We start from the raw sequence: 11,083 nt of genomic DNA, 5'->3' as shown, positions 1-11,083 counted from the left end.
GTGTTGGCTTTCATTAACAGGGGGATTGAGTTTAAGAGCCGCGAGGATATGCTGCATCTCTATAAAGCTCTGGTTAGACCACACTTGGAATATTGTGTTCAGTTCTGGTCGCGTCATTATCGGAAGGATGTGGAAGCTTTAACGAGGGTGCAGAGGAGATTTACCAGGATGCTCCTTGGACTGGAGGGCATGTCTTGCAAAGAAAGATTGAAGGAGCTAGGGATTTTCTCATTGGAACGAAGAATGATGAGAGGTGACTTGATAGAGGGGTACAAGATGATGAGAGGCATAGATAGAGTGGATAGACAGAGACTTTTTCCCAGGGCAGAAAGGGCTATCACCAGGGGGCATAATTTTAAGGTGATTGGAGGAAGGTTTCTTGGAGATGTCAGAGGTAGGTTCTTTACACAGAGAGTGGTGGGTGCGTGGAATGCGCTGCCAGTGGTTTTAGTAGAAGCAGATACATTAGGGACATTTAAGCGACTCTTGGATAGGTACATGGATGATAGTAGAATGAAGGGTAGGTAGTTAGTTTGATCTTAGAGTCGGTTAAACGTTCGGCACAATATCGTGGGCCGGAGGCCCTGTACTGTGCTGTACTTTTCTATGCTCCAAAAGTTAATCTCTCACCAACTCAGTAATGATAATGAAGTAAGTTGGATCTTGTGTTTTGGCTATTTCAATATTCCTAGTGGATGTTGCCCACAAGATCCATTGATGTGATTAATGACACTCGCTTTCAATCATAATGTGGCACCTTTCCAGATGTACATCGCTCAACAGCTGCTTCGCTTCATGTCAAAACCATTTTGAAGACATTAAACAGTAGAGCGTTATTAATGCAATGTTTTCCCATGAAACGTGGATCATTTGAAACAAGCTATCATGGCTGTAGAAGTAATGTTGATTGCTTTTCAAAAGCAAGCCTTTGTCCCATTAGTTGACAACTGATTGTTTCACAGTAGCAGACAAGTAACATTGCAGAGAGAAAACCATCTATGAGTTTAAGTTAAGTTATATAAATATATATATATATCAAACCACTAAACATGGGAATAATAGGAATAGACAGGATATTAGATGTTTCTTTTCCTGGAATAGAGAAACAGAATCACAGAATTATGCAGTGCAGAAGAGGCCCTTCGGCCCATCGAGTGTGCACCGACACATTAAAGACACCTGACCTGTCTACTGAATCCCATTTGCAAGCACTTGGCCCATAGCCTTGAATGGTATGACCTGCCAAGTGCTCATCCAGGTACTTTTTAAAGGATATGAGACAACCCACCTCTACGCACCCTCCCAGGCAGGGCATTCCAGACTGCCACCACCCTCTGGGTAAAAAAGTTCTTCCTCAAATCCACCTTAAACCTCCCGCCCCTCACGTTAAACTTGTGTCCCCTGGTAACTGACCCTTCAACTAAGGGGAACAGCTACTCCATATCCACCCTGTGCATGCCCCTCATAATCTTGTACACTTCGATCAGGTCATCCTCAGTCTTCTCCACTCCAGCGAAAACAACCCAAGCCTCTCTTCATAGATGACATTTTCCGTCCCAGGCAAAATCCTGGTGAATCGCCTCTGCAACCCTTCCGGTGCAATCACATCCTTCCTATAATGTGGCGACCAGAATTGCACACAGTTCTCCAGCTGTGGCCTTATCAAAGTTCTGTACAACTCCAACATGACCTCCCTGCTTTTGTAATCTATGCCCCCATTGTTAAAGCCAAGAGTCTCATTTGCCTTTTTCCCCACCCTATTAACCTGCCCTTCTGCCTTCAGAGTTCTATGGGCAAACATGGCGAGGTCCCTTTGTTCCTTGGAACTTCCCAGTGTTAGGCCATCAATTGAAGACTTGCATGTCACAGTACCCCTTCCGAGGTCTCTTACTTTTTCGCGTTAAATTCCATCTCCCACTTTTCTGCCCCCTTGACCAATCCGTCTATATCTTCCTGTAACCCAAGACACTCAACCTCACTGTTAACTACTCGGCCAATTTTTGTGTCATCCGCGAACTTACTGATCCTGCACCCCATATAGTCATCTATGTCGTTTATATAAATGACAAACAGTAGGAGACCCAGCACAGATCCCTGTGTTACGCCACTGGATACTGGTTTCCAGTTACTAAAACAGCTGTCTGTCACCACTTTCCTCCTCCTACAGCTAAGCCAATTTTGAATCCACCTTATCAAGTTCGCCTGTACCCCATGTGCATTTGCTTTCTTGATAAGTCTCCCATGTGGGACCTTGTCAAAGGCTTTGCTGAAAAAGACAATGTAGAGCCTCTGGAATACATTGTCAGCTGGTGTGGTGGGTGCTAACCTTCTCAGCGGCTTCAAGAGGGAACTCGATCACTTCCTGACTGTGAGAAAGATTGCTCATATAGGAGGTAAGTTTCATTACAGGTAACACTTGGTCCATCCAATCACCTGGACAGGTTTTCGAATACCAGCGCAGCAGGGTATTGGAAAGGAAATTTACTGAGCTTTGTCCCCACATTGGTCAAGGGTTTTTATGTTTTTTGCCACTCCTGGTAGATGTAGATGCGAGTTACGGAGGGAGAAAAAGTGTTCCGCCATGATGGTCCAGCTATCTTGGTGTGGGACAGTCTTGATGGACTAGCTAGACATCCTGTGTTATTTCCATAAATTTATAAGGCAGAAATTTCCCTCTATGTATACGCAAATTGTCCAGGTGTCTGAATGCAATAAATGCTTCAAGTACCTCCTTCCTCAATATTTTGTACGAAGAAGTCAGTAGCAGAGGATATAAAACAGACCAAAGTTGGTTATGCTGTCTGACAGCACCATGTCTGGGTTCCTGAACTGTCTGCTAATGCAAGAGTAATGTGGGCGGCTCTTTCTCCCGCTTGTTGATTTATCTTGTCTACCTTAGGCACCCTAGCAGAGTTTGTGAACTCTCTGACACAGTACTACTGAATTAGATTTCCCAATTGCACTACGAATTGCCGTTCCCATTAGCAAGTGGTATTTTCTTTTTAAGCTACTTTTTTTCTGTTTCAAAAGTATGTTTGATATTTTCGGGTGGGTTGGGCATGAAAAGAAATTAAAGGACTCGGGCCCGGGTCGGGTTTTAATTTTATACCAGAGCCAGACTTCATCCCTCAGTTTTCTTGGATGCCTCTCATCCGACCCTGGTGCTTTATCAATTTTAGTTACAGACAGCGTATCTAATACGCCCTCTTGTTCAACTTTAAACCCCTCTCGTGTTTCACTTACCTCCTCTTTCAACATTGCCTGGATTGCATCTTCTTCCTTGGTAAAGACAGATGCAAAGTATTCATTTAATACATCATCTATTCCCTCTGCCTCCAGATGTAAATTCCCTTTCTGGTCTCCACTCGGCCCCTCTCCACCTTTTACACTATTTTAATATTTATATGCCTATAGAAAACTGTGGGATTTCCTTTAATGCCAGCTGCCAGTCTCTCTTCATGCTCTCTCGTTGCTTCTCTTATTTGCTTTTTCACTTCCCCTGTGGACATTCTATATTCAGCATGGTTCTCAACTGTATTTTCTACCCGGTATCTGTCATAAGCACACTTTTGCTTCCTTATCTTAATCTCTACCTTTTGTCATCTAGGGAGCTCCGGATTTGTTTGCCTTATCTTTCCATTTTGAGGGAATATACCTTGGCTGTGCCCGTAATATCCGTACTTTGAAGGTAGCCCAGTGTTCATCTATCGGTTTTCCTGCCTGCTTTTGACTCCAATTTATTCGCCCCAGCTCCATTCTTACCCGATTGAGGTTGACCTTCCCCCAGTTAATTATTCGTACCCTGGATTGCTCCTTATCCTTTTCCATAGTCAGCCTAAACCTTATGATACAATTATTACTTTCCCCTAAATGCTCTCCTCCTGAAACCTGATCCACATGGCCCACCTCATTGAAATATTGTAATCAAATAATTTTGGATACCCAATTGCATTAAATGTTGGCACGTCCACAAATTGATCACAGTCCAGTTAGACTGATGGATTTGGAGGGTTGTGGAGTAATGACAGCAAAGATACACGATGGGCCGAATGGCCTCATCCTGCGCTGTAACAATTTTGTGATTCTGTGAAAGATCGAATCTGTGAACGTCTTTGAATACAGTAAGGGGGGATTAATCATAAGCCAAATAATATGGTTTTGAAGTGGGGCGTGCATGTGGGGCAGCGATGTGTCTGAATGGGGAGCCAGTTTCGGACACACCTGTTACCGCATCGGGTCGATTATATCTGCTACATGATTTTTACAATTCTACACCAGCAAAATATAGCTGTGACGCTGCAAATATTCTATGCCCATCTTCTGCATTATAGAGAAACTACTGTGTTCCTCACAGTACGGAATCGGTTTTCCAGAACCATTCCACTACCTGAGAGCTCGGCTAGATAGACAATCTTTTAGCCATGTCAGAAAGCAGTGCTTTGAAAACCTTTATTAATTCTTCTTGGACATTTAGTTTGGGAACACACTCACTCCTCTGTTGGACACATTGCAAATATTGTCAGTTTTCCTCCTAATAGAAGAGTTCACTTAGTTATAGTCATGCAACACTGAAAGAAGCCCTTCGGCCCACCGAGTCTGTGCCAACCATTTATACTAATCCTACATTAATACCACTTTTCCGACCACATCCCCACCATTCTCCTACCACCTACCTACACTAGGAGCAATTTACAATGGCCAATTTACCTATCAACCTGCAAGTTTTTGGCTGCAGGAGGAAACCAGAGCACCCGGTGGAAACCCACGCAGTCACAGGGAGAACTTGCAAACTCCGAACAGACAATACCAAGGATTGGTCCCGGGTCAGTGGAGCTATGAGGCTGCGGTGCTAACCACTGCCCCACCGTGCCTCCCACAGCATCAAGTGGTTAGATTCATAGAACCATAGACAAATTACAGCACAGAAGGAGGCTATTCAGCCCATTGTGTCCATGCTGCCTGAAAAACTTGCTGTGCAATCTCATTCCATCTTCCCGCACCTCTTCCAGAACTTTGCAGGTTACTTCAAGTGCATGTCCAGGTACGTTTGAAAATAATTCAGGGATTCTGCCTCCACCACCATTCCTGCAATTGAATTCCAGACACCTACCACGCAATGGGTGAAAAGCTTTTCCTCATCTGGAGTATTGTGTGCTGTTTTGGTCTCGTTATCTGAGGATGGATGTTGTTGCTATGGAGGGAGTGCAGCGAAGTTTAACCAGACTGATTCCTGTGATGGCAGGATTGACGTATGAAGAGTGATTGGGTCGATTCGGCTTGTATTCGCTAGAGTTTAGAGGAATGAGAGGGGATCTCATAGAAACGTAGAAAATTCTAACAGGACTGGACAGACGAGATGCAGGAAGGATGTTACCGATGGCGGGTGAGTCCTGGACTAGGGGTCACAGTCAAAGGATAAGGGATTTAGAACTGCGATGAGGAGGGATTTCTTCACCCAGAGATTGGTGGATCCGTGGAATTCTCTACCACAGAAAGCATATGAGGCCAAACCATTAAATATATTCAAGAACGAGTTAATTATAGTTCTCAGGGCGAAAGGGGGAAAGCGGGAACAGGGTATTGAGTTTCGACGTGCAGCCATGATCGTATTGAATGGCGGCGCAGACTCGAATGGCCGAGTGGCCTACTCCTGCTCCTATTTTTCTATGTTTCTCATGTCCCCACTAATCCTTCGACCAATCACCTTAAATCCGTGCCCACTGGTAATTGAACTCTCTGCTAGGGGAATCAGGTTTTCCTGTCTACTATATCTGGGTCCCTCATAATTTTGTACTCATTAATTTCGTCATCAATTATGTTCTTGGACATGGGGGATCAGCTTGTTGCCAAAACTGTCCCTGTTTGAAGGTGTTATAATAGCTTCCTTACGTTTTGCCAACTTATTTTACAGGTTCTGTCCATATTCGTCTCACGGCACGAGCAGAGCTGGGGGGGGGGGGGGTGTGACAGAAATATCGGCAACAGCAGGAGGAACAGGCCATTCAGCCCCTCAAGCCTGCACCACCGTTCAACTTGATGATGGCTGATCATCCAAACTCAATACCCTGTTCCCGCTTTCTCCCCATATCCGTTGATCTCTTTAGCCCTAAGAAGTATATCTAGCTCTTTCTGGAATATATTTAATGACTTGGCTTCAACTGCTTTCTTGCACTATCCCTATATCGCCTTCGTTTTTAATATCTAGAAATCTATTGATCTCTCTTCTGAACATGCTCAATGACTGACCCTCTGCACGCCTCTTTGGTAGAGAATTCCAAAGATTCACCACCCCGAGTTAAAACATTCCCTTTCATCTCATTCCTCAATGGCCTACCTCGTATTCTGAGACTGTACCTCTTGGTCCTCGATCCCCTACTCGGGTAATCTGTCCACAAGTTTGAAACTGATACCGAGAGTTCAGGGGTTGGTGGGAACATCTTGTTATTCAAATTTAAGTAAAAGTCCTTTTGTGCTGTCGTTGCATATAATAGAATTGAAAATAACAGTCATGATAATAATAATAATAATAATAATAATAATTCCGAACGGAAATAGATTTTCATTGCATGCGGAATGGTTTAACACTGGGGTTATAGCTGTTCTGTTTCTACTTTCAAGAATCAATTCTGCTGAGCTAAAATATAAAACATATTTTTGGTTGTTCATTTTCTGGTTGTCAATGTGCGAAAGGCTATAAGGAGCAAAATTGCTAGGAACTGAAAGCGAATATGTTTTCGTGATTTTATTTTCACGATTAAGTTGGCTGCCTTCAAGGATGCTACTTTCTGCTCATCTTCAAATAATGCTATGCGTTATTGTTCACTGACAAATAGGACTGAAGGACCCACACTTGATTGGATTCCTGCCCTGTGCCAAACTGGTCGACTGCATAAACATCCAAGGTGAAGGGTCTCCAAAAACGTAGGACTGCCTCAGTAATGCAGTAAAGTTTCATGTTCAAATATTTTCTCAGGCCTGTGGAATTAGTCTTGAACAGAGAAGCAGCTGACTCAGAGGAGGAACAAAATGACTAACAAAAAATCAGATCTGACACTGTAAGATGTGGGCAGTTGTTTTAGGACAATGATTTGGAATGCACCGTGAATTAAAATAAAGGGGACACAGCACTGGGTTGGGATAGAAGAAAGTGTTGTGCATCAGGGCTGCGGGGCGAAATTGCAGGCTGCTACACAGCTGGCTCGAGCACTGGGATGGGGACATTATCTTGGCAGTGAAAAGGGCGAGAGGCTTGGACCTACACAAGGGCTCACATGCTCTGGAGAGACTGAATTTATGAAGATGAGGGAATTTTGCATTCATCAGTGAAGGTATATGAAAGGAGACTCAGGAGAATTCCTGGCAGCCACTTGTGAGGCAAGGAAAAGGACTGGGCTCGTGAAAGTTATAAAGCCTGGGACATTCTGGTTCGCAGTCCCTGGATTAAATGAGGAGTCAGAAGTACTATGAGTGTCCCAGAACCCAATCAGAAGCCGAAAGATCCACAATAACTATAGGTTCAATCCCAGTATTCATGGGCCATCATGATCTCATAAAACACATGCAGACTAGGCTGAAATTGATCAATGGATTTCGTCTCAAAAAGCAACTAATAACTCCTGATAGGCAGGTTTATGATACAGATTTTTTTTTCTGTTGTAGATACGGTGCATGGCAAATTACACCAAGCCAAATATTACCGGTAGGTTAATTGATGCTGTCTAGTTTAAATGGGTAAATGGTCCGAGAAGAGATTGCTAGTTTTATTTAATTGTTTGGTGAGATTAATGTCTCTTGTTTAGGTTCCAAAAGATATCCGACCAGACTTGCAATGTTCATGCATTCTCCCCGTTGTTTTTGTATTTTACTGATTCTCCTGAATGTACGAACTCTTGTATTTTGGAAATGCAGAAAACAGTAGACATGTTTGATGTGTGATGAGATGCGAAATAGGACGGATATGGCGATGGGGAGCTGGGTGATGACTGAGTAGAGCGTGAACAGAACCAGGAGCAGAGAGGTAGTGGAGCAAGTGGGAGTTTCGGCAGAATGATATGCGCGATGGTGGGGAGAATGAGAAGTGTGATAAGATATGTGGAATGGCGCGTGACAAAGAAAGATAGAAAGGGAGTTTGAAAGGGGAGGGATAATGGAAACTGGGAGAAGGGGGTAGAAATAAATGGAAGAGGAGAGTTAAAAGGGAACAAGAGAAAGGTGAACGAGAAAAGTAACAGTGGGCGAGAAGTGGATTGGAACGTGAGACTCTACAAGTGGAATGGAACCAGATCGATGAAAGTTAGTTAGGGACCAGAAGGAGCTGCAGTTGAAGGAGACATTAGACAAGCAGGAAAGCGGGAGCTATGTGAAGAGAGCGATTTTCTCCTTAAGTTTGGCAAGTGAATAGCTGGGGAGCAATCTTGAATGAATGGTACTTTGGAATAACTAGGCTGCTCACACTTCAGTGTCAATTTAAAAAAAGCTGCCAATAGAAAGCAAGGTAAAGGTGTGCAAAGGAAACCCAACCGAGCCCGAATGCCAGAACCGGAAGTTCGACATGACGCGAACTGAACCCAATAAGTGTCATCGGGTAGAAGCTTTTAGCCCTGTACTGATGTAAAGGCCTGCTGCCGGACACGACCCTGACTGCATCCGACGACACGTGTCATGTTCCTGCCGGGTCATGTCGGACTTCCAGCTTCGGCATTCAGACTGGGGTCGGGTTCACTTTGCACACCTTTAAAGCAAGATATGATTTAGAGGAGTTTGTATCTCAATCAATACAAATCCCCTTGAAAACACATTGCATCTTCCTCGCAACTCACATTCCCACCCAGTTTTATGTCCTTGCTAAATTTGAAAATAGATTTGAAAATACAGAGAAACTGTTCCCATTGCTGGACGAATCAAAAGCCAGAAGATACCAAATTCAGGTAATTGACAAAAGAAACAATGGTGACAAGCAGCCACTTGTGGGAACGGTGCAGAGGCCCCCAACAACAATCGCAGGGTAGGATGAAATATAAAGGAAAAAATAACGGGTGTTGGTCAGAAATGTACGGCGATAATATTGGGGCCAATTGCCCAAAATTCCTAGATTCCGGGTAAGTTCCATTAGATTGGAAAATAGCGAATGTAGCTCCTTTATTCAAAAACGGAGGGAGACAGAATGCAGGAAACTACAGGCTAGTTAGCTTAAAATCTGTCATAGAGAAGATGTTCGAAGCTTTTCTTATAGTCCTTAGAACAGGATACTTAGAAAATTTCAAGGTAATCAGGCAAAGTCAACATGCTTTTGTGAAAGAGAAAACATGTTTAACCAACGTATTAGAGTTCTTTGAGGAAGCAACATGTGCTGTGGCTAAAAGGGAAACTGTGGATGCATTGTACTTACATTTCCAGAAGGCATTTGCCAAGGTGTCACATCAAAGGTAAATGCAGATAAGAAAAGCTCAAGGAGTAGGGGGTAAGAAATTAACATGGATACAAGTCTGGCGAGCCAAGAGGGAACTATTGGTATCTGATGTATGCAGATTAAACTGTGCCTTTCAAAACTAGATTGGATCATTGTCAAAATGCAAAAAGGAAGGCAGAGCTATGAGTATAAAAAAAACACGGGAAAGCAGTGACGGGATTTCTCTGGTGGACATGATTGATTGAATGACCTCTTGTGCCAGAAGCATTCCAATATTATGTCATTTTATGAGAGAAGTTTATTGCAAAGCAGCCATTCCAATTCAGCTCCCAATGTAACCTTTTCCCACTCAGGTATGGCGTCGCTAATGGAGAGGTCTAATTATATTGGGGTACATATAGCCCATGTCAATGATGTGGTTCCTTCCATACTAAACGGCAGAAACATCCACGGTGTGTTCAGAGTCAAAAATCGCACCGCGAAGTCGTGGACTTTATATTTGCACACATCATGACTTCCCAGAGAATCTTAGCAGTCAATGCCAATGAATGTCTCATTTTGTTGCGAAGGGTATTGGAAGGTCTGTGTATTGGAAGGTCTGGATATTGTATCAGTCTGAGCTTTTACATTCCATTACTGTCGGTATTCATTTGAGAGACAGTATTAGTTGAGGGACAGTTTTAGATTAAAGCGCTGTTTTAGTTTAGATTCTATATTCGTATGATGAGCTGCGTCACTCTGTGAAACTGATTTAGTTTGATGGGTGGATAAGTTTGAGCCAATATATTAGATTTTGGTAATCAAATAAAAGCAGAATATTGCAGATGCTGTAAATCTTAAATACAAACAAGAAATTCTGGAAATACTCAGCAGGTCTGGCAGCCTCTGTGGAGAGAGAAGCAGAGTTAACTTTTCAGCTCTGTGAACCTTCATCAGAACAATGTCCCGGACACTGGCATCACCATTCCTCGGTATGTCCTGTCCCACCGCAAAGATAAGTCCAGCAGTGATGGCAGCACAGTGGTACACAGTCGGGAGGGAGCTGCCCTGGGAGTCCTGAAAATCGCCTCGGGGCCCCATGAAGTCTCATGGCAGCAGCTCAAACATGGGAAAGGAAACCTTCTGCTGATTACCATCTACCGCCCTCCTTCAGCTGATGAGTCAGTACTCCTCCATGTTGAACACCACTTGGAGAAAACACTGAGGGCGGCCAGAGCGCAGAATATACTCTGGGAGGGGGACTTCAATGTCCATCACCAACAGTGGCTCGGTAGTACCACTACTGACCGAGCTGGCCGAGTCATAAAGGACATAGCTGATAGACTCGGTCTGCAGCAGGTGGTGAGGGAAGCAACAAGAAGAAAAGGATTTCTTGAACTTTGCCTCACCAAACTTCCTGCCGCAAATTCATCTGTCATGACAAAATTGGTAGGAGTGTCCACCGCACAGTCTTTGTGGAGACGAAGTCCCACCTTCACATTGAGGATACCCTCCATCGTGCTGTGTGGCACTACCACCGTGTTGAATGGGATAGCTTTCGAATAGATCTAGCAATGCAAAACTGGACATCCATGAGGCGTCAGCAGCAGCAGAATTGTACTCAACCACAATCTGTAACCTCATGGTCAGTCATATCCCCCACTCTACCAATGCCATCAAACAAGGGGACAAACC

The sequence above is a fragment of the Heterodontus francisci genome, unplaced genomic scaffold (assembly GCF_036365525.1).
Source record: "Heterodontus francisci isolate sHetFra1 unplaced genomic scaffold, sHetFra1.hap1 HAP1_SCAFFOLD_316, whole genome shotgun sequence".
NCBI lineage: Eukaryota > Metazoa > Chordata > Chondrichthyes > Heterodontiformes > Heterodontidae > Heterodontus > Heterodontus francisci.
The sequence above is the reverse complement of the archived record's forward strand: the minus strand, read 5'-3'. Positions refer to the sequence as shown.